The sequence below is a fragment of the Heptranchias perlo genome, unplaced genomic scaffold, assembly GCF_035084215.1.
Source record: "Heptranchias perlo isolate sHepPer1 unplaced genomic scaffold, sHepPer1.hap1 HAP1_SCAFFOLD_55, whole genome shotgun sequence".
Lineage (NCBI taxonomy): Eukaryota > Metazoa > Chordata > Chondrichthyes > Hexanchiformes > Hexanchidae > Heptranchias > Heptranchias perlo.
This window is the reverse complement of record NW_027139570.1, coordinates 2,139,457-2,163,618: the sequence shown is the minus strand read 5'-3', so window position 1 is coordinate 2,163,618 and position 24,162 is coordinate 2,139,457. Positions and strand designations below refer to the sequence as shown.

General features: G+C 46.8%; 2 non-coding genes across 2 annotated transcripts; both read right to left on the bottom strand.

Moving 5' to 3' along the window:
• Positions 1-7,182: 7,182 nt before the first annotated feature.
• Positions 7,183-7,400, bottom strand: LOC137315473 (small nucleolar RNA U3). The gene has a single exon (XR_010961452.1). It is a non-coding gene; the product is annotated as a small nucleolar RNA U3 (small nucleolar RNA).
• Positions 7,401-23,818: 16,418 nt separating this feature from the next.
• On the bottom strand, positions 23,819-23,891 carry trnam-cau (transfer RNA methionine (anticodon CAU)). The gene has a single exon. It is a non-coding gene; the product is annotated as a tRNA-Met (tRNA).
• Positions 23,892-24,162: the final 271 nt, after the last annotated feature.

The window sequence follows — 24,162 nt, the reverse complement described above, 5'->3', positions numbered from 1 at the left end:
AACGCCTTATCAACTTGCCCTGCTACGTTCAAAGATTTGTGAATATACGCCCCCCGGTCCGTCTGCTCTTCCATCACCCTCAAAATAGTACATTGAGTTACATCGAAACTCCAGCACAGAAACAGGCCATTCGGCCCAACTGGTTTATGCCAGCTTTTTTGTTGCACACGAGCCCCCTCCCTCCCCACTTCATCTAACCCTATCAAGGTATCGTTTTCCTTTCTCCATCTTGTGCTTATCGAGCTTCCCCTTAAATGCATCTGTGTTATTTGCCGCAATTACTCAATGTGGTAGCACATTCCACATTCTTACCACTCTTTGGTAAAGAAGTTTCTCCTGAATTCCTTATTGGATTGATTCGTGACTATCTTATATTTATGACCTCTAATTTTGGACTCCTGCAAGTGGAAACATTTTCTCTACGTCTACCCTACCAAACCACATCATTATCTTAAAGACCTCTATCAGGTCACCCCTCAGCTTTCTCCTTTCTGCAGAGAAGAGATCCAGCCTGTTCAGCCTTTATTGATAATTATATCTTCTCACTTCTGGTATCATCCTTGTGAATCTTTTTTGCCCTCTCTCCAATACTTTTATATCTTTCTCTAATATGGAGACCAGAACTGTGCGCAATTCTACAAGTGTGGCCTAACCTAGGCTCCACACAAGTTTAACATAACTGCTTTGCGTATCAATTCTACGCCTCTAGATTTGAACCCCAATGCTTGATTTGCCTTTTTTAACTTGTGTTGCTACTTTTCGTGATTTGTGTATCTGTGCCCCAAAATTTTATTCTTCCAGTACTTTCTTTACAATACATGGTGAAATGGCCTTACACGGTGGCATTTCCCCATAAACCTTTTGCATAGGCTGAACCTCGCTTCATTGTATCCCGCAGCACGTACTCCTGGTCCTTGGAGTATGTCAGTTGGCAACATTCGGTCATGGACAGCTCCATCAGCTGGAAGACCAGCAGGTTTCAGGCGGACCAAAGGGGCCTCCTTCACCGAGTTGATGGCCTTCCAGCAGCAGTTGATATCTGTCTTGGTGTGGGTCCTGGGGAACTGCCCGTAGAGCACAGCATCTTGTATTACTGAGGTGTTGGGGATGAACCGGGACAGATAAAAACGCATCTGTCTCCACACCTTCTGCACCAAAGAGCAGCCCACCAGGAGATGGTCGACGGTCTCCTCCCCGCCGCAGCCTCGAGGGAAGCTCACGGTGGTGCTGAGGACTGTGAACCTACTGCTGATCGGAGCAAACGTCGGTGACGTCATCCATGTGTTGGGAGGACTTAACCTGAGAGCATCCGCTGCCTAGGATAGTCACCCACTGATATCTGCATCCTACCTGATGAACGCAACAATCTGCTTGATGCAACATATGATCAAGGCCGCGGAGAGAGGACAGACCTGCCTGACTCCAGATCTGAATGGAGGGCTCTCCGACTCCTGCCCGTTGATTAGGACTGTGCTACAGATGTCTGTGTAGAGCAGTAAGATCCAATCGCGGATTCCCTCCCCAAAATACATTTTGGAGAGCACGTCCATCATGTACGTGTGGGATATTCTGTCAAAGGCCTCCTCCTAGTCCAGGCTGATGAGGCAGTTGTTCACCCCGCTGACCTGCACATGGGCGATCGTATCCCTGAGTGGCGCAAGGCTTTTGGAGATCGTCCTGCCGGGTACAGTACAGGTCTGATCCGGGTGGATCACCAGCTCCAGAGCAGACTTGAGCCTATTGGCGATGACCTGAGACAGAATCTTCTAATCGACATTTAGCAAGGCAATGGGTGGCCAATTTCTGATTTCTTCCCTCTCCCCTTTCTCCTTGTAGATAAGGGTGATGATGCCTTTCCTCATGGACTCTGACATACTGCCTGCTAGAAGCATACCCCTGTACACTTCCAGCAGGTCTGGGCCTATCCAGTCCTTCAGAGCCGTGTGCAACTCAACCAGTAAGCCATCGCTCCCGGTAGTTCTACTCTTCTCGAAGGACCAGACGCCCTTTGTCAGCTCGTCCATGGTCAGTGGCGGATCCATGCCCTGCTGCTCGCTGTCCTCTAAATCCTCCCTGATAGAGGACAGGAAAGATTGAGAGGCCGTGGTGTCTTTGGGCTTTGAGTCGTACAGCCCGGCATAAAAGGACTTGCTGACCCTCAGTGTGTCGGCCCGTGAAGTCATCACTGAGCCTTCTTCTTCCTTCAAGCTGCTGATCACGGAGGTCTCTCTGTGAGGATTCTGGAAGAAGAAGTGCGAGCATTTCTGACCCTGCTCCATGGAGCGGACTCTGGGTCGGAAGATGATCTTTGAAGCCTCGGAGGTGAAGAGCGAGGCTTGCTGGCCCTTCACCTCTCTGAGATCCTCCCCGACATCGACCCCCATTAACTGCAACTAGAGCAGATCCTGCCTGCTTTTCTGGAGTTGTGACGCTTCCCTCTGTCTCTCTATTGCTTTCTGAACACCTTTGAGGATGAAGAACCTGTTGATATTGGCCCTGATCGCTTCCCACTAGTGCACCGTGGAGTCGAAGAGGGGTTTCACGGTCCTCCACCCTGTATAATCCCTCTTTAGATCCTCGATATTCTCCAGGGTCAACAGTGTCACTTTCAGCTTCCATCTCCCCCTGCCCACCCTCTCGTCCTCCTGCGATTAGCAGTCGGCCAGTAGGAGGCAGTGGTCAGAGAGGAACACCGGTTGGACGTCGGTGGATCAGACCTTGATCATTGGGAACACAAACAGGAAGTCTATCCTGGAACGGATGGTCCCGCCCGGCCTGGACCAGGTGTCAGGTTTGCGGAAGACGTCGCAGAGTTTTGCATCTTTCACCGCTTCCATCAGGAGTTTGGACGTGGTGTCCAGTATTCCCCCGCCCCTGCTGGATCGTCCAGCGTCATCGAGGATGCAGTTGAAGTCTCCTGCGAGAAAGACCGACCAGTAGAACGCCAGCGGCATCGGGAGATGCTGGAAGACCGCCAGCCGTTAGCTCCTGAGCTTCGGGGCGTACACATTAGAATCAGAGAAAGGTTACAGCATGGAAGGAGTCAATTTGGCCCATCGAGTCCACGTGCACTCTATGTAAGAGCAATCCAGCGAGTCCCATCCCCCGCCCTATACACGTATCCCTGCACATTTTTCCTTTCAAGTACTTATCCAGTTCCCTTTTGAAGGCCATGATTGAATCTGCCTCCACCACCCCCTCGGGCAGAGCATTTCAGATCCTAACCACTCGCGGTGTAGTTTTTTTTTCTCATGACACCTTTCGTTCTTTTGCCAGTCACCTTAAATCTATGCCTTCTGTTTCTTGACTCTTCCGCCAATGGGAACAGTTTCTCTCTATCTTCTCTGTCCAGACCCTTCATGATTTTGAATACCTCTATCAAATCTCCTTTCGACCTTCTCTGTTCCAAGGAGAACAACCCCAGCTTCTCCACTCTATCCACGTAACTAAAGTCCCTCATCCATGGAATCATTCTAATAAAACTCTTCTACATCCACTCTAAGGCCTTCACATCTTTCCTAAAGTGCGGTGCCCAGAACTGAACTCAATACTCCAGTTGTGCCCTAACCAGTGTTTTATAAACTTTCATCATGACTTCCTTGCTTTTGTACTCTATGTCTCTATTTATAAAGCCCAGGATCCCGTATGCTTTTTTTAACCGCTTTCACAACTTGCCCTGTCACCTTCAATGATTTGCGCACATATACCCTGAGATCTCTCTGCTCCTGTACCCTTTTCGAATTGTGCCCTCTAATTTAAATTGCCTCGCCTCGTTCTTCCTACCGAAATGTATAACTTCGCATTTTTCGGCGTTCAATTTCATCTGCATAGATTTAAGGTGATTGGCATTTCACCAGCCTGCCTATATGCTCTTGAAATCCATCACGATCCACCTCACTGTTCGCTACACTTCCAATTTTCGTTTCATCTGCAAATTTTGAAATTGTACCCTGTACACCCAAGTCCAAGTCATTATTATATATCAAGAAAAGCAGTGGTCCCAGCAGCGACCCCTGGAGAACACCACTGTACACCACCCTCCAGTTCGAAAAACAACCGTTCACCACTACTCTCTGTTTCCTGTCACTTAGACAATTCTGTATTCATGTTGCTGCTGCCCCCTTTATTCCATGGGCCGCAATGTTGATGACAAGCCTACCATGCGATACTTTATCAAACGCCATTTGAAAGTCCATATACACCACCTCAAATGCATTGCCCTCATCAAAAACTCTGTCAGATCAGTTAAACACGATTTGCCTTTAACAAATCCGTGCTGGCTTTCCCTAATCAATCCACTCTTTCAAGTGACTGCTAATTCTGTCTCGGATTATCATTTCTAAATGTTTCTTCACCACCAACGTTAAACTGACTGGACTATAGTTGCTGGGTTTATCCTTACCCCCTTTTTTGAACAAGGGTGTAATATTTCCAATTCTCCAGTCCTCTGGCCCCGTATCGACGGATGTTTGGAAGATTATGGCCAGTACCTCCACAATTTCCACCCTTACTTCCCTCAGCAACTTAGGATGCATCACATCCGGACTGAGTGACTTATCCACTTTAAGTACAGCAAGCCTTTCTAGTATCTCTTCTTTATCAATGTTTAGCCCATCCAGTATCTCAACTATATCTTCCTTTACTGAGACTCTAGCAGCATCTTCTTCCTTCGTAAAGTGAGATGTAAAGCACTCATTTATTACCTCGGCTATCCCCTCTGCCTCCATTAGTGGATCTCTTTTATGGTCCCTAATCGGCCCACTCCTCCTCTTACGATCCGTTTACTTTTTACATGCTTGTAGAAGACGTTTGGATTCCCTTTTCTGTTGGCCGCAGTCGGAGCGGGGCGTTATTGTATAGAACGTCGACTACGAGCAGGCGGCCATCCACCACCTCTTTAACCTCGGGGATGGTGAATTGGTCTCCTCCCAACAGAATCCCCAGGCCCGAGGAATGACTATCGTTGATTCCCGACCAGTTCGATTGCTACTGGGTCCACATGCGTGCCCACTGCCGGTAGTTGCTGAAGTGCAGGTTCCCGCACTCCTGCAGGAACAGCAGGTCCCTCTTGACCCTGGACAGGTAGTTCAGGGTCATAGCACATCGCGTAGTCGCTTTAACACTACGCACGTTTATGCAATCAATTTTGAAAGCCGTTTTAAAAATACAAAGGACAACCATTAACGTCTTCCAATTCCTCAGTCCAGCTTCTACGTTACCGTCCATTTCCAATCCTCGGTCCAGATTCTGCATTGCTGTCGTGTGCTGGAGCTTCTCGACGGTCCTGAGGATGAGGAAGGAGGCCTCTCCTCCGTTGATGGAGGGTCAGCGTCTGTTCCTTCACCAGTGGGAGTGTGAAGAGCGGCTCCTCATTGAGAAATGTAAGCGGCCCTCCCTTCCGCTTCTCCTTGAAGGCCTGGGGCATCTTTTGCCATTCTGCGACATCTCTAAAGGTCACTTCCACGTATCTGCTCCTCGGGAAACCCTCATCCATGATTTTGTTACCTCCAGACTCGACAATTCCAATGCTCGCCAGGCCGCCCTCCCATCATGCAGGCAGAAGAGGTCTGCGGCCTTGAAACTGCAGGTTTCGAGGAGAACCTTCTTCAAGAAAATATTTCGTTGCCATGGCGAGGTTCCTCCACCCGCCTGACGGTATTTCACACCCTGGGCCCAGGTGCTCGGGGAGCCCTTGTCACCACGTCCGCTGCAAATTAGTTTTCACTTTACTGGAGAAAGGTTTTCTACCAGTCTCAGGCCAGCATGAGGATCCACCTCTACATCAGCAAAGCTTAAACTGGTACTAGCTGACTCTACTTGATCTGGCGCCTTCCTCATAATGTAATCTCCCCTGTCAGGTAAGCAGTTGATATCGCACCTTTCACTACCTCAGGGCGTCCCAAAGCTCTTTACAGCCAAATAAGTCATTTTTGAAGTGCAGTCACCTCTCCTCTCCTCCATTGTCCAGCTGGATGGGACTGCCCTCACCTGGTTTATTTCGTGTCTACCCAGTCGTAGCCAGAGAATCACGTGCAATGGCTTCTCTTCCCACTCCCCCAAGGATCTATATTTGCCCCCCTCCCATTTCTCATCTACATGCTGCCCCTTGGCTACATCATCCAAAAACTCGTCGGATTCCACATGTACACTGCCGACACTCAGCTCAACCTCACCACCACCTCTCTCCACCCCTCCATTGCCTCTGATTCGTCACACTGCTTCTCTGATATCTATCAGTGGATGAGCAGAAATTTCCTCCAATTAAATATTGGGAAGACCAAAGCCATTATTTTCGGTCCCTGCTATAAATTCCCTCCCCCTCCCTGACCAATGTCTCAGACTAAACCAGACTGTTCGCAGCATCGATGTCCTTTTTGACCCTGAACTAAGCTTCCGACCCCAGATTCTCTCCATCACCAAGACTGCCTACTTCTACCTCCATAATATCGCCCGTATCTGCCTCAGCCCATCTGCGACTGAAACCCTCATCCATGCTTTTGTTACCGCCAAACTTGACAATTCCAAGGCTCTCCTGGCCGCCCTCCGATCATGCACCCTCCATAATCTTCAGCATATCAAAACTCTGCTGCCCGTATCCTAACTCACACGATGTCCCATTCACCAATCCTCCTGCTACTAAAGAAAGAACTCGCATTTATATAGCGCCTTGCATTACCGCAGGATGGCCCAAAGCATTTTTGAACTGTAGCCACTGTTGTAATGTAGGAACCGCCGCAGCCAATTTGCTCACAGCAAGGTCCCACAAACCGTAATGGTGTATTGGGCAGATAATCTGTATTAGTGATGTTGGTTAAGGGGTAAATATTGACCAGGACACCTCGGAGAACTCCCCTCAAGTTCTTCGAAATAGCGTCATGCGATCTTTTACATCCACCTGAGATGGCAGGCGGGAATCGATTGTATCAGTACTGCAAGTCCCTCAGTACTGCAAGCCTAGATTTTGTGCCCCATTAACTACGTTATTTCAGCGACTGTGCCTCATCAGTTCAGTGCAAACTCTTACTGATGAGTTCAAAACCGAAAAAGGAGGGGAAGAGCAACAGATAGCAGTACGAGCTCGGCTGAGGTGGCAAAGACTTACACTCTCGCTGGAGAGAAGCACCTTTAAATATAAAATAATTAGCGGATAAATATTGCGACTTTTGAGCTGTAGAAACACTAACCACTCGGAATGCATTTCCTTCTTCCACTTCTCGCACACTGAGAGAAGGGAACGGTCATCAATGGCCACAAGCGCTGGTATAAAACAACACTTGTAGCCCGCTTCACGCTCAGAAGGAAAAGCTACATCTCCTCCTCGTGGTTAGTGAGACCAAACACTTTAGAACACATTTCTCAAGTTCAAAAACTATAGAAATGATCCCTAAAAGTATAGTCTTACTGAAAGGATGCCGCAACACCGCTCTCCACCCTCAGCGAGCCCCCTTTAACACAGGCTGAGCGCGGACCAATTCTTCCACCATTCATTGCACCCGCAGGGAATCGAATAAAAACGCAATTAATCTCCGCTTCACCCTTTGTAAACTTATAATTCTGTGAAAAAGAAATAGCGTTTCTGTCGTGCAGCCATGACTCAGTAGGCACTAATTTGCATAATGTAGATACCAGCCTCCAGCAACTGTTCTGATCATAAGAACATAAGAATGTAAGAAATAGGAGCAGGAGCAGGCCATACAGCCCCTTGAGACGGCTCCGCCCTTCAATCAGATCATGGCTGATCTTCAACCTCAACTCCACTTTCCTGCTCGATCCCCAGATCCCTTGATTCCATCCAGAAGGACAAGAGCAGCAGGTACATGGGAACAACACCACCTGCAAGTTCCCCTCCAAGTCACACACCATCCCGAATTGAAAATATATCGCCGTTCCTTCTTTGTCGCTGGGTCAAAATCCTGGAACTCCCTACCTAACAGTACTGTGGGAGAACCTTCACCACACGGACTGCAGCGGTTCAAGGAGCCGGCTCACCACCACCTTCTCAAGGGCAATTAGGGATGGGCAATAAATGCTGACATCGCCAGCGACGCCCACATCCCATGGACGAATAAAAAAAATCCAAATGTCTATCCACCTTAGCCTTGAACATACACAACGACTGAGCATCCACAGCCCTCTGGGGTAGAGAATTCCAAAGATTCACCACCCTCTGAGTGAAGAAATTCTTCCTCATCTCAGTCTTAAATGGCCGACCCATTATCCTGAAACGATGCCCCCTATCTAAACTGTCCAGCCAGGAGATACAATCTCTCAGCATCTACCCTGTCAAGACCCGATGATTTACACAGTGGGTGGGTGACCCAGCACTGTGATCATTGATTCACACAGTGGATGGGTGACCCAGCACAGTTATCATTAATTCACACAGTGGGTGGGTGACCCAGCACTGTGATCATTGATTCCCACAGTGGGTCAGTGACCCAGCACTGTGATCATTGATTCACACAGTGGGTGGGTGACCCAGCACTGTGACCATTGATTCACACAGTGGATGGGTGACCCAGCACTGTGATCATTGATTCACACAGTGGGTGGGTGACCCAGCACTGTGATCATTGATTCACACAGTGGGTGAGTGACCCAGCACTATGATCATTGATTCACACAGTGGGTGAGTAACCCAGCACTGTGATCATTGATTCACACAGTGGGTGGGTGACCCAGCACTGTGACCATTGATTCACACAGTGGATGGGTGACCCAGCACTGTGATCATTGATTCACACAGTGGGTGGGTGACCCAGCACTATGATCATTGATTCACACAGTGGGTGAGTGACCCAGCACTGTGAACATTGATTCACACAGTGGGTGAGTAACCCAGCACTGTGATCATTGATTCACACAGTGGGTGGGTGACCCAGCACTGTGATCATTGATTCACACAGTGGGTGAGTGACCCAGCACTGTGATCATTGATTCACACAGTGGGTGAGTAACCCAGCACTGTGATCATTGATTCACACAGTGGGTGGGTGACCCAGCACTGTGATCATTGATTCACACAGTGGGTGAGTGAACCAGCACTGTGATCATTGACTCACACAGTGGGTGAGTAACCCAGCACTGTGATCATTGATTCACACAGTGGGTGGGTGACCCAGCACTGTGATCATTGATTCACACAGTGGGTGAGTGACCCAGCACTGTGAACATTGATTCACACAGTGGGTGAGTAACCCAGCACTGTGATCATTGATTCACACAGTGGGTGGGTGACCCAGCACTGTGATCATTGATTCACACAGTGGGTGAGTAACCCAGCACTGTGATCATTGATTCACACAGTGGGTGGGTGACCCAGCACTGTGATCATTGATTCACACAGTGGGTGAGTGAACCAGCACTGTGATCATTGACTCACACAGTGGGTGAGTAACCCAGCACTGTGATCATTGATTCACACAGTGGGTGGGTGACCCAGCACTGTGATCATTGATTCACACAGTGGGAGAGTGACCCAGCACTGTGATCATTGACTCGGCCAACGTTGTCTACCTCATACGTTGCAGGAAAGGATGCCCCAGAGCATGGTACATTGGCGAGACCATGCAGACGCTGCGACAACGGATGAACGGACACCGCGCAACAATCGCCGAACTGGAGGGTTCCCTCCCAGTTGGTGGAACACTTCAGCAGTCATGGACATTCATCCACCGACCTTCGGGTAAGCGTACTCCAAGGCGGCCTTCGAGACACACGACAACGCAAAATCGTCGAGCAGAAATTGATAGCCAAGTTCTGCACCCATGAGGACGGCCTCAACCGGGATCTTGGGTTCATGTCACGCTACACCTTACCCCACCAGCGAACAAATGTTATCTGTTTTTAATATAATGGGTCATTTGCTGGCTCTCTCTGCCTTCCGGATGTTTCTGCCTCTCTCTGTTTTTTTTCTCTGTTTTTTTCCCTGTTTGTTTTTTTGTTGAATGTGTATTCGGGGGTTCTGCAGGTGACACCTCTCTGTCTGAACACGGTGATAGCCTTGGCAACGGGCAGTTGCAGGGGCAGTCTGTAAACACCATGTATTGTTCTATATGTATAAATGCGTAGGCTTCAAGGAGCTCCTGAAACATTTACCTGAGGAAGGAGGAAGTCTCCGAAAGCTTGTGAATTTAAAATAAAATTGCTGGACTATAACTTGGTGTTGTAAAATTGTTTACAATTGTCAACCCCAGTCCATCACCGGCATCTCCACATCATCATTGATTCACACAGTGGATGGGTGACCCAGCACTGTGATCATTGATTCACACAGTGGGTGTGTGACCCCGCACTGTGATCATTGATTCACACAGTGGGAGGGTGACCCAGCACTGTGATCATTGATTCGCACAGTGGGTGAGTGACCCAGCACTGTGATCATTGATTCACACAGTGAGTGGGTGACCCAGCACTGTGATCATTGATTCACACAGTGGGTGGGTGTCCCAGCACTGTGATCATTGATTAACACAGTGGGTGGGTGATCCAGCACTGTGATCACTGATTCACACAGTGGGTGGGTGACCCAGCCCTGTGATCATTGATTCACACAGTGGGTGGGTGAACCAGTACTGTGATTATTGATTCACACAGTAGGTGGGTGACTCAGCACTGTAATCATTGATTCACACAGTGGGTGAGTGACCCAGCACTGTGATCATTGATTCACACAGTGGATAGGTGACCTAGCACTGTGATCATTGATTCACACAGTGGGTGTGTGACCCAGCACTGTGATCATTGATTCACACAGTGGGTGTGTGACCCAGCACTGTGATCATTGATTCACACAGTGGGTGAGTGACCCAGCACTGTGATCATTGATTCACACAGTGGGTGAGTGACCCAGCACTGTGATCATTGATTCACACAGTGGGTGGGTGACCCAACACTGTGGTCATTGATTCACACAGTGGGTGAGTGACCCAGAACTGTGATCACTGATTCACACAGTGGGTGGTGACCCAGCACTGTGATCATTGATTCACACAGTGGGTGGGTGACCCAGCACTGTGATCATTGATTCACACAGTGGGTGAGTGACCCAGCACTGTGATCATTGATTCACACAGTGGGTGAGTAACCCAGCACAGTTATCATTGATTCACACAGTGAGTGGGTGACCCAGCACTGTGATCATTGATTCACACAGTGGGTGGGTGACCCAGCACTGAGATCATTGATTCAATCAGTGAGTGCTTGACACTGAAACTGTAATCATTGATTCACAGTTATGTCCTGTCCCACCGGCAGCTCAGACACACCAGGGCTGGCAGTACAGCTGTATACTGTCAGGGGAGAATAGCCCTGGAAGTGGTTAACATTGACTCGGGATCCCAAGAAGTCTCATGTCATCAGGTCAAATATTGGCAAGACAACCTCCTGTAATTACCACCTACTGCTCTCCCTCAGCTGATGAATCAGTCCTCCTCCATGTTGATCACCAATTGGAGGAAGGACTGAGGGTAGCAAGGGCACAGAATGGACTCTAGGTGGGGGACTTCAACGTCCATCACCAAGAGTGGCTCAGTAGCACCACTACTAATGGAGCTGACCGAGTCCTGAAGAAAACAGCTGCAAGACTGGGCCTGCGGCAGGTGGTGAGTGAACCAATACGTGGGAAAAACCGACTTGACCTCATCATATGACCTTAAGACCATAAGAGATAGTAGCAGGAGCAGGCCATTCGGGCCCTCGAAACTGCTCAGCCATTTAATGAGATCATGGCTGATCTGATTTTTACCTCAACTCTACTTTCCCGCCTTTTCCCCATATCCTTTGACTCCCTTGCTGATCAAAAATGTGTCTAACTCAGCCTTGAATGTATTCAATGACTCAGCCTCCACAGCTTTTTGGTGTAAAGAATTCCAAAGATTCACGACCCTCTGGGTGAAAAAATTCCACCTCATTTCCGTCTTAAACGGGCGACCTCTCATTCTGAGACTATGCCCCCGAGTTTTAGATTCCCCCATGTGCGATGACATCCTCTCAGCATCTACCCTATCGAGTCCCCTCAGAATCTTATATATTTCAATAAGATCTCCTTCCATTCTTCTGAACTTCAATGAGTAAAGACCCAACCTCTTCAATCTTTCCTCATAAGAGAACCCTTCCATCCCTGGAGTCAACCAAGTGAACCTTCTCTGAACTGCCTCCAATGCAAGTATGTCCTTCCTTAAATAAGGGCACCAGAACTGTACGCATTACTCCAGGTGTGGTCACACCAGCATCCTGTACAGTTGTCGCATGACTTCCCTGTTTTTATATTCCATCCCCCTGGAATTAAAGGCCAATAGTCCGTTTGTTTTCCGGATTACATGCTGCACCTGTATGTTGACTTTTTGTGTTTCATGTACAAGGACACCCAGATCCCTCTCTACCGCAGCATTTTGTAGTATTTCTCCATTCAAATAATATTTTGATTTTTTATTTCCCTCCCAAAGCGGATGGCTTCACATTTTCCCACATTATATTCCATCTGCCAAAATTTTGCCCATTCGCTTAACCTGTCAATATCCATTTACAGACACTTTGTGTCCTCATCGCAACTTGCTTTTCCACCTATCTTTGTATTATCAGCAAATTTGGCCACAAGACACTCTGTTACTTCATGCAAATCATTGATATATATTGTAAATAGTTGAGGCTCCAGCACTGAGCCTTGCGGCACCACAATAGTTACAGATTGCCATTTTTAAAATGACTCTTTTATCCCGACTCTCTGTTTTCTGTTCGTTATCCAATCCTCTATCCATGCCAGTATATTACCCCCAATACCATGAGCTCTTAGCTTGCGAAGTAATCTTTTATGTGGCACCTTGTCGAAAGCCTTTTGGAAATCCAAATATACTGCATCCATTGGTTCCCCTTTATCCACGCTGCCCGTTACTTCCTCAAAGAACTCTAATAAATTTATCAGACACGATTTCCCCTTCATAAAGCCATGTTCACTCTCCTTGATTGTATTATGAGTCTCCAAATATCCTGCTGCTACTTCCTTAACAATGGATTCTGGCATTTTCCCAATGACAGATGTACGGCGAACTGGTCAAAAGTTACCTGCTCTCTGTTTCCCTCCCTTCTTGAGGTTTGCGGCTTTCCAATCCGCTGGGAACTTTCCAGAATCGAGTGAATTCTGGAAGATTACAACCAAAGCATCCACTATCTCTGTAATCACTTCCTTTAAGACCCTCGGATGCAAGCCATCAGGTCCAGGGGATTTGTCAGCCTTTAGACCCATTAGTTTACCAAGTACTTTTTCTCTAGTGATAGTAATTGTTTTTAGTTCCTCCCTTCCCTTTGACCCTTGGTTTTCTGCTAGTTTGGTACATTATTCGTGTCTTCTACTGTGAAGGCAGATACAAAATATCTGTTCAATTCCTCTGCCATTTCTTTGTTTCTATTATTATTTCCCCAGTCTCATCCTCCAAGGGACCAATGTTTACTTCAGCTACCCTTTTCCTTTTTATATACTTGTAGAAGCTTTGACTGTCAGTTTGCATATTTCTTGCTAGTTTACTCACATGATTTATTTTCTCCCTCTTTATTATTCTTATCGTCATCCTTTGCTGGTTTTTAAAGTTTTCCCAATCTTCGGGCTTACCAGTAATCTTTGGCATGTTGTATGCTTTTTCTTTTCACCTGGGACCATCCTTGACTTCCTTCGTTAGCCATGGTTGGTTCATCCTTTTTGTGGCATCTTTCCTCCTCACAGGAATATATTTTTGTTGCGAGTCATAAAATATCTTTTTTAATGTTTTCCACTGCTTATCCACCACCATACCATCTAATCTGTTTGCCCGGTCCACTTTAGTCAATTCCGCCCTCATTCGTTTATAATTGCCCATGTTTCAGTCTAATATAGTAGTTTCAGACCCAAAATCCTCGCCCTCAAACTGGATGTGAAATTCTATCATGTTATGATCACTGATTCCCAAGGGATCCTTTACTTTGAGATCATTAATTAAACCTGTTCCGTTACCCATTACCAGATCCAAAATGGCCTGTTCCCTTGTTGGTTCCCGACGTATTGATCAAAGAAACAGTCCCTAATATGCTCCATGAACTGTGATCTCACGGTGTGACCTATCCAGTAAAAGGGGCCTCACCCTGTCATCTCACGGTGGGGTCGGGAGGGGGGTGATGAGACCCGTCCAGTTAAAGAAGCCTCAAGCATCATCTTCCGGTCCAGAGTCCGCTCCGTGGAGCAGGACGAGAAGTGCTCGCGTTTCGTCTTCCAGAAGCTGCACCGAGAGACCTCTGGTGATCAGCAGCCTGAAGGAGGAAGAGGGCTCGGTGACGTCTTCACAGGCCGACATACTGAGGATCAGCAAATCCTTTTATGCTGGACTTGCTGAACTTCAAGGCCACCCCACCTTGTACTGTACAGAATGTAATATTAGATATGTACTGAGTCCACCCCACCTTGTATTGTACAGAATGTAATATAAGATATGTACTGAGTCCACCCTACCTTGTCTTGTACAGAATGTAATATAAGATATGTACTGAGTCCACCCCACCTTGTCTTGTACAGAATGTAATATAAGATATGTGCTGAGTCCACCCCACCTTGTCTTGTACAGAATGTAATATAAGATATGTGCTGAGTCCACCCCACCTTGTCTTGTACAGAATGTAATATAAGATATGTGCTGAGTCCACCCCACCTTGTCTTGTACAGAATGTAATATAAGATATGTGCTGAGTCCACCCCACCTTGTCTTGCACAGAATGTAATATAAGATATGTGCTGAGTCCACCCCACCTTGTCTTGTACAGAATGTAATATAAGATATGTGCTGAGTCCACCCCACCTTGTCTTGTACAGAATGTAATATAAGATATGTACTGAGTCCACCCCACCTTGTCTTGTACAGAATGTAATATAAGATATGTACTGAGTCCACCCCACCTTGTATTGTGCAGAATGTAATATAAGATATGTACTGAGTCCACCCCACCTTGTATTGTGCAGAATGTAATATAAGATATGTACTGAGTCCACCCCACCTTGTCTTGTACAGAATGTAATATAAGATATGTACTGAGTCCACCCCACCTTGTCTTGTACAGAATGTAATATAAGATATGTGCTGAGTCCACCCCACCTTGTCTCGTACAGAATGTAATATAAGATATGTGCTGAGCCCACCCCACCTTGTCTTGTACAGAATGTAATATAAGATATGTGCTGAGTCCACCCCACCTTGTCTTGTACAGAATGTAATATAAGATATGTGCTGAGTCCACCCCACCTTGTCTTGTACAGAATGTAATATAAGATATGTGCTGAGTCCACCCCACCTTGTCTTGTACAGAATGTAATATAAGATATGTGCTGAGTCCACCCCACCATGTCTTGTACAGAATGTAATATAAGATATGTACTGAGTCCACCCCACCTTGTATTGTACAGAATGTAATATAAGATATGTACTGAGTCCACCCCACCTTGCATTGTACAGAATGTAATCTAAGATATGGACTGAATCCACCCCACCTTGTATTGTACAGAATGTAATATAAGATATGTACTGAGTCCACCCCACATTGTATTGTACAGAATGTAATATAAGATATGGACTGAGTCCACCTCAACTTGTATTGTAACGAATGTAAAATAAGATATGTACTGAGTCCACCCCACCTTGTATTGTACAGAATGTAATATAAGATATGTACTGAGTCCAACCCACCTTGTATTGTACAGAATGTAATATAAGATATGGACTGAGTCCAACCCACCTTGTATTGTACAGAATGTAATCTAAGATATGGACTGAGTCCAACCCACCTTATATTGTACAGAATGTAATAGAAGATATGTGCTGTGTTTTGCATTGAATTAATGGGATCACAGTGTGTGCGAACTATTTTGTATTGTTTTGAACTTTAATTGCGATTTTTACGCTGAACTGTGTTTTTCCTTAAATTTTATGAAATAAAGTATATTTTGAAATTTAATAAAGGTGGCTGCTCAAAGCCGCTCCCTGCTGGTGAGTAGAGAACAATGCTCGAGCGAAACAACCGTGTTCGGGCAGACACAGAACGCTTTTAGGTTTGGAGAAAGGAAAAGAGGTGTCGACATGTTGAGAGCTGTCGACTGCCTGAAAAGTTACAAGAGCGGCCTTGAGCTAACTCCTGCTTAATCCAAAAGTGCACTCGCTCCTTCAAACTGGAATTGAAACAGTGATCTAAGAATGATTTTGCTTTGATGTTAATTAATTATACTCTCCTCGACTAGCTGAGCTCAAGAAGGGAAGCAGCGAAAAATCCTTCTCTTTGTTGATTGTTCATCGTGCACCTTTTGACACTCCCGGACTCGAGGAGTCGCGTGTGCATGACCGAGACTGACTCGGTTACGGATTATATCACAGCACTGTGGGAGTGTGAGGTGCTACTTACTCTGCGCACGCTGGAGCAATGGATAATATGTCCCGACGATTGTCCGATCGACTCCTATCTGCCTGGATGGCTTTTGCAAACTGCCGATTACTTTTTGACTTTCGAGAACTTGCAAACTGTCTTCCTTGGTAGTGCTGACTGGCGGCTTCCATCGTGAGCGCATTCTGAACACAGCAATTAGTGCATCGGTTTCATTAACCTGAATGGTCCTGAATTCAATCCTCAGAGAAAAGCATCAGCATTTGTGGATCTTTTTCCATCTTTGCTGAACACCAAAATCATGAACTTTTGCTCATTGCAGCACACCAAATGATTTGCTGCCCCTTGACCTCTGTATTGAAGTTTAGGATTTCCGTGGGTTATGGGCTCACTGACAACTGACATCATTTTTGTTTCTGGAAAATTGCCCTCAGGTTAAAAAAAAAAGTGGAGAAGGCGGGTGTCGATCCTGCTACTTCTCATATGCTAAGCGAGCGCTCGACCATTTGAGCTGATCCCCCACTTATTTTTAGTAAATTTCCCTTCACAGTCGCCGCTTCACACTTACCTCCAATTGCAGAGAAATCTTGCCTTGGATTGGACCCCTCCTTGAATATATTCAATACTTTCTCCAATCGGCGGTATCGAGCATCATCAAATGAGCAACAGAAGAACGGGAAGCCACAGTAATCGTGAATGATGCTGAGAAGAGCCCGAGCCTGCGGAAGGCAGATGAGGTGACAGGAAAGGAATAGCGGCCTCGAGATAGAGGGAGCAGCGGGAGTCCTGTCTGACTGATGGAAGGCATTTTTGGCTGAACGTGAGTGCGGTTTGACGTGTTGTTGCTCAAAGGCACTCCCTGCTGGAGAGCAGAGGCAAATGCTTGAAAAATCAGCCGTGCGAGGGCAGACACAGAAAGCTTTCAGGTCTGAGAAAGGAAACTCATGATCTCCTGTGCCTCAGCGCCAAAATGTTAAGCTCTAGGCTGCCTATAAAGTTAAGAAAGCGGCCTTGAGCTAATTGCTGCTTACTCAAAAAGCACACTCATTTCTTGGAGCCAGAATGAAACCAGCAACCTAAGGATGACTTTGCTTTGTTTTCGACTACAGTCCTCTGCATTACCAGTTGAGCGATCGAAGGGAAGCAGCAAAGATTGCTCTCTTTGGTGATTGTTCACTCTGCGCCTTTTGACACCAAAGAGTGGGACTTTGCTGCTTCCCTTCGATCGCTCAGCTGGTCGAGCGGAGAACTGTTGTAAAATAACAGATCAAAATCATCCTTAGGTTGCTTGTTTGAAGTAGCGAACGTGCTTTTGGAGTAAGCAGCAATTAACTCAAGGCCGTTCTCTTTACTTTACAGGTAGCCGACGGCTTAACATGTTGGCGCTGAGGCACAGGAGACCTCATTTCCTCCCTCAAACCTGAAAGCTTTCTGTGTCTGCCCGAACACGGCTGTTTTGCTCCAGCATTTGCCTCTGCTCACCGGCAGGGTGTGCCTTTGAGTAACAACACTTCAAACCGCTTTCAGGCAAAATAGTCTTCTATCCGTCAGTCAGACAGACAGACAGGGCTCTCGCTGTTCCCTCAAGCTCGGGCGCCTGTTTCTTTCCTGTGACCTTGTCTGCCTTCCGCAGGCTCGGGCTCTTCTCAGCATCGTTCACGATTACTGGGGCTTCCCGTTCTGCTGTTGCTCACTTGCTGATGTTCGATACAGCCGATTGGAGCAAAGTATTGATTGTATTCAGGGAGGGGGCCAACCCACGGCAAGATTTCTCTGCTGGTCGTGGAGCTGCTTGGAGGCGAGTGCGAAGCAGCTACTGTGAAGGGCAATTTACAAGAAACAACTTCAAATATGGAATAAAGGGGGCCGCAGCAACATGTATGCAGAATTGACTAAGGGACAGGAAACAGAGAGTAATGGTGAACGGTTGGTTTTCTGACAGGTGGGAGGTATACAGTGGTGTTCCCCAGGGGTTGGTCCTGGGACCATTGCTTTTCTTGATATACATTAATGACTTGGACTTGGGTGTATAGAGCATAATTTCAAGATTTGCAGATGACACAATACTTGGAAGAATAGTAAACAATGAGGAAGATGGTGATAGAATTCAAGAGGATGTAGACACGTTGGTGTCATGGGCGGACATGCGGCAGATGAAAATTAATGCAGAAAAATGCAAAGTGATGCATTTCAGTAGGAATAACGAGGAGAGGCAATATAAATTGGAGGACACAAATCTAAAAGGGGTACAGGAACAGAGAGATTTGGGGGTGTATGTGCACAAATCATTGAAGGTGGCAGGGCAGGTTGAGAAAGTGGTTAAAACGCACACAGGATCCTGGGCTTTATAAATAGACTACATAAGTATGGAAGTCATGATGAACCTTTATAAAACACCAGTTTGGCTACAACTGCAGAATTGTGTCCAGTTCTGGGCACCGCACTTTAGGAAAGATGTGAAGGTCTTGGAGACGGTCCAGAAGAGATTTACTAGAAGTATTCCAGAGGTGAGGGACTTTAGTTACGTGGGTAGACTGGAGAAGCTGGGTTTGTTCTCCTTGGAAAAGAGACGGTTGTGAGCAGATTTGATAGATGTCTTCAAAATCACGAAAGGCCCAATTAGAATAGATAGAGAGAAACCGTTCCCATTGGCGAAAGGATGAAGGACCAGATGTCATAGATTTAAGATGATTGGTGAAAGAACCAAAAGGTGACATGAGGATAATCTTTTTTACACAGCGAGTGGTTAGGAACTGGAATGCACTGCCCGAGGGGATGATTCATCATGGAAAGGAAAAAAATGGAAGGGCTACAGGGATGGGGCGGGGGAGTGGGACGAGCTGGATTGCTCTTGAATAAAGCCAGCGTGGACTCGCTGGGTCGAATGGCCTCCTTCCGTGCTGTAACCTTTCTATGATTCTGGTCGAGTGCTCGCTGAGTATGTGATAGATCGCAAGATCGATTCTTGCATTCTCCACTCCCCTTTTGACTTGGGTCAATTGTACAGAAACAAAAGTGTCGCCAAAATACAGCGAGCCCATGGTCCATGTACTTCTTAAACTTCACTGCGTGCTACGGTACAGAGAGGTCAAGGGGCAGCAAATCTTTTGGTATGCTGCAGGAAGCAAAAATTCTTGATTTTGGTCTTGAGCAAAGATGAGGTGAGAGATGGACAAAAACCTTTATGATGTTTCCTCTGAAGATTGAACTCAGGACCTGCAGATTATGAGACTGACGCGCTGCGTGCTGCGCTAAGAAGGCACGTAACGGGAAATTTATCAGGCATCACTACCAAGTAGGAAAGTTTACAAGGTGTAAAGTCATAAACTAATCGGCAGTTTGCAAAAACCATCCATCCAGGTCGTAATCGAATCAATAATCTTCTGAATTCTGGTCAGACACGTTACCCATTGCTCCATTGCGCGCAGAGTAAGGAGGAGCTCACACGCTCACAGCGCCGCGGTATGAGCAGGTACCGAGTCAGTCTCGGTCATGCCCACGCGATTCCACGAGTCCGGGAATGTCAGAAGGCTCACGGTGAACAATCATCAAAGAGAGGGACCTTTGCTGCTTCCCTTCGATAGCTCAGCAGGTAATGTGGTAAAACTTGTAGAGATTAAAACTTGAAAGCAAAATCGCTGGTTTAATTCCGGCTCGGAGTAGCGCACATGCTTTTGGAGTAAGCGGTACTGAGCTCAAGGCCGCTTTCTTAACTTTACAGACATCTTATTGTTTAAAATGTTGGCGCGTTTCCTTTCTCAAACCTGAAAGCTTTCCATGCCTGTCCGAACACGGCTGTTTTGCACGAGCATTTGCCTCTGTTCACCAGCAGGGAGTGCCTTTGAGTGACAAAATTTCAAACCGCTTTCAGGCAAAATAGACTTCTCTCAGTCAGACAGACAGTGCTCCCGCTGTTCAGTCAAGCTGGGGGCAGTTGTTCCTTCTGGTAACTTCTTCAACCTTCCACAGGCTCGGGCTCTTCTCAGCATCATTCACGATTACTGTGGCTTCCCGTTCTGTTGCTGCTCACTTGCTAATGCTCGATAGCGCCTATTCGAGCAAAGTATTGATGTATTCAAGGAGGGGGCCAACCCAAGTCCGGTTGTGGAGCTGCCTGGAGGCGAGTGCGAAGCAGCTACTGTGAAGGGCAATTTACAAGGAACAACCTCAAATATGGAATAAAGGGGCAGTAGAAACATAGATACAGAATTGGCTAAAGCACAGGAAACAGAGAGTAGTGGTGAACGGTTGTTTTTCGGACGGGAATGAGAGGTACAGTGGTGTTCCACAGCCGTCAGTGCTGGGACCACTGCTTTTCATGATATATATTAATGATTTGGACTTGGATGTACAGGGCACAATATCAAAATTTGCAGATGACGCAAAACATGGAAGCTTCGTGAACAGTGAGGAGGATAGTGATAGACCTCAAGAGAATATAGACAGGCTGGCGGTATGGGCGGACATGTGGCAGATGAAAATTAACGCAGAAAATTGCAAAGTGATGCATTTCGGCAGAAATAACAGGGGAGGCAACGTAAACCAGAGGGCACAACTCTAAAAGGGGTACAGGAAAATAGAGATCTGGGTGTATATGTGAACAAATCGTTGAAGGTGACAGGGCAGGTTGAGAAAGCGGTTAAAAAGCATAGAGGATCCTGGGCTTTATGGATAGACTACAAAAGTATGGAAGTCATGATGAACCTTTATAAAACACTGGCTCGACCACAACTGCAGAATTGTGTCCAGTTCTGGGCACCGCACTTTAGGAAAGATGTGAAGGTCTTGGAGTCGGTCCAGAAGAGATTTATGAGAATTATTCCAGGCGTGAGGGACTTTAGTTACGTGGGTAGACTGGAGAAGCTGAGGTTGTTCTCCTTGGAACAGAAACGGATGCGAGCAGATTTGATAGATATCTTCAAAATCACGAATGGCCCAATCAGAGCAGATAGAGAGAAACCGTTCCCATTGGCGGAAGGGTGAAGGACCAGAGGACATAGATTTAAGGCGAGTGTTTAGGATCTGGAATGCACCGCCCGAGGGGGTGATTCAATCATGGAAAGGAAAAAATTGGAAGGGATGGGGCGGGGGAGTGGGACGAGCTGGATTGCTCTTGAATGGGTGGACTCGATGGGTCGAATGGCCTCCTTCCGTGCTGTAATCTTTCTATGATTCTGGCCGAGTGCTCGCTGAGCATGTGAGAGATAGCAGGATCGATTCTTGCATTCTCCACTCACCTTTTGACTTGGGTCAATTGTCCAGAAATAAATGTCAGTTTTTAGCAAGCCCATGGTCCATGTATTTCTTAAATTTCACTGCGTTCTACGGTACAGAGAGGTCAAGGGGCAGCAAATCTTTTGGTGTGCTGCAGGAAGCAAAAATTCTTGAGTTTAGTCTTGAGCAAAGATGAGGTGAGAGATGGTAAAAAAAATCTTTATTATGCCTTCTCTGAGGATCTTCAGATGATGAGATTGACGCGCTGCCCGCTGCGCTAAGAAGGCACTTAACATGTCACTTGTCAGGCAGCACTACCAAGTAGGACAGTTTGCAAGGTGTAAAGTCATAAACTAATCGGCAGTTTGCAAAAACCATCCATCCAGGTAGAAATCAAACCTACAATCTTCTGAATTCTGGTCAGACACGTTACCCACTGCTCCACTGGCCCAGGATGTAGAAAGCAAGTAGGAGCTCACACTCCCACAGCGCTGCGGTATGAGCAGGAACCGAGTCAGTCTCGGTCATGCACACGCGGCTCTACGAGTCTGGGAGTGTAAGAAGGCGCACAGTGAACAATCATCAAAGAGAGGGACCTTTGCTCCATCCCTTCGATAGCTCAGCTGGTCGTGCGGAAAATTTGGAGAGATTAAAACTTGAAAGTTAAATCGCTGGTCTACTTCCGGCTCAAAGTAGCGAACATGCTTTTGGAGTAAGCGGTATTGAGCTCAAGGCCGCTTTCTTAATTTTACAGACTGCTTAAAATGTTGGCGCTTTTCCTTCCTCAAACCTTAAAGCTTTCCGTGTCTGTCCGAACATGACTGTTTTGCTCGAGCATTTGCCTCTGTTCACCAGCAGGGAGTGCCTTTGTGTAACAACACTTCAAACCACTTTCAGACAAAAAAGACTTCTCTCAGACAAACAGAGCTCCCGCTGTTCCCTCAAGCTCGGGGCAGCTGTTCCTTCCGGTGACTTCTTCAACCTTCCACAGGCTCGGGCTCTTCTCAGCATCATTCACGATTACTGTGGCTTCCCGTTCTGCTTTTGCTCACTTGCTGATGCTCGATACCGCCGATTGGAGCAAAGCACTGAATATATTCAGGGAGGGGGCCAATTAAAGATTTTTCTACCATTCGTGGCGCTGCATGGAGGCGAGTGTGAAGCGGCTACTGTGAAGGGCAATTGATTACTAGCAACGGGGGTTAACTCAAATGGTAGAGCCCTCGCTTCACATGTACGAGGTAGCAACGTCGATACTTGTATTCTCCTCTCACCCTGTATCTTGGGGCAGTTGTCCAGAAACTAAAATGGTTATCATTTGTCAGCGAGGCTATAACCAACGTAAATCCTAAGCTTCGATGCAGAGAGGTCAAGGGGCAGCAAATCTTTTGGTTTGCTGCAGTAAGCAAAAGTTGTTCATTTTGGTGCTCAGCCAAGATGGAAAGATGAGAGATACAAAGATGCTTCATAGGTCCCGATATCTTTTCTGAGGATTGAACTCAGAATTATTCAAGGTTAGTGAGACTGATGCACTACTTGCTGTGTTAAGAACGCACTTATGCCGGAAACGGGCAGGCAACACTTCCAAGTATCTAAAGTCATCAAGTAATGGGCCGTTTGCAAAAACCATCCAGCCAAGTAGGAGTCAAACCTACAATCTTCTGATGTGTCGTCAGACACGTTATTTATTGCTTGACTGACCCAGGGTGTGCAGAGTAAGTTACAGATCACAGTCCCACAGCACTGCGGTATGAGCAGGTACCGAGCAAGTCTCGGTCATGCCCACACGACTCCACGAGTGCGGGAGTGTCAAAAGGCGTACGGTGAGCAATCACTGCAGAGAGGGACCTTTGCTGCTTCCCTTCGATAGCTCAGCTGGTAGAAGGGAAAATAACAGTTAATTAAACTCAAAATAATGTTATCCTTCGATCGATGTTTCAATTCCGGCTTGAAGGAGCGAGTGTACTTTTGGAAGAAGCAGCAATTAACTCAAGGTCGCTCTTTCAACTTTCCAATGTAAGGAATCTTAGAACACCAGGTTATAGTCCAACAATTTGATTTTAAAATCACAAGCTTTCGGAGATTATCCCCTTCGTGAGGTGCTGCGTGCTATGGTACAGAGAGGTCAATGGGCAGCAAATCTTTTGGTGTGCTGCAGGAAGCAAAAATTCTTGATTTTGGTCTTGAGCAAAGATGGAAAAAGAAAGCTTAATTATGCCTTCTCTGAGGATTGAACTCAGGACCTTCAGATTATGAGACTGACGCGCTGCCTGCTGCGCTAAGAAGGCACTTGATGTCTAGATATCCAGGCAGCACAAACATGTAGGACAGTTTGCAAGGTGCAAAGTCATAAACTAATCGGCAGTTTGCAAAAACCATCCATCCAGGTCGAAATCTAACCATCAGTTTTCTGAATTCTGGTCAGGCACGTTCCCCATTTCTCCACTGTCCCAGGGTGTGGAGAGTAAGTGGGAGCTCACACTCCCACAGCGCTGCGGTATGAGCAGGTACCGAGTCAGTATCGGTCATGCACACATGATTCTACGAGTCGGGGAGTGT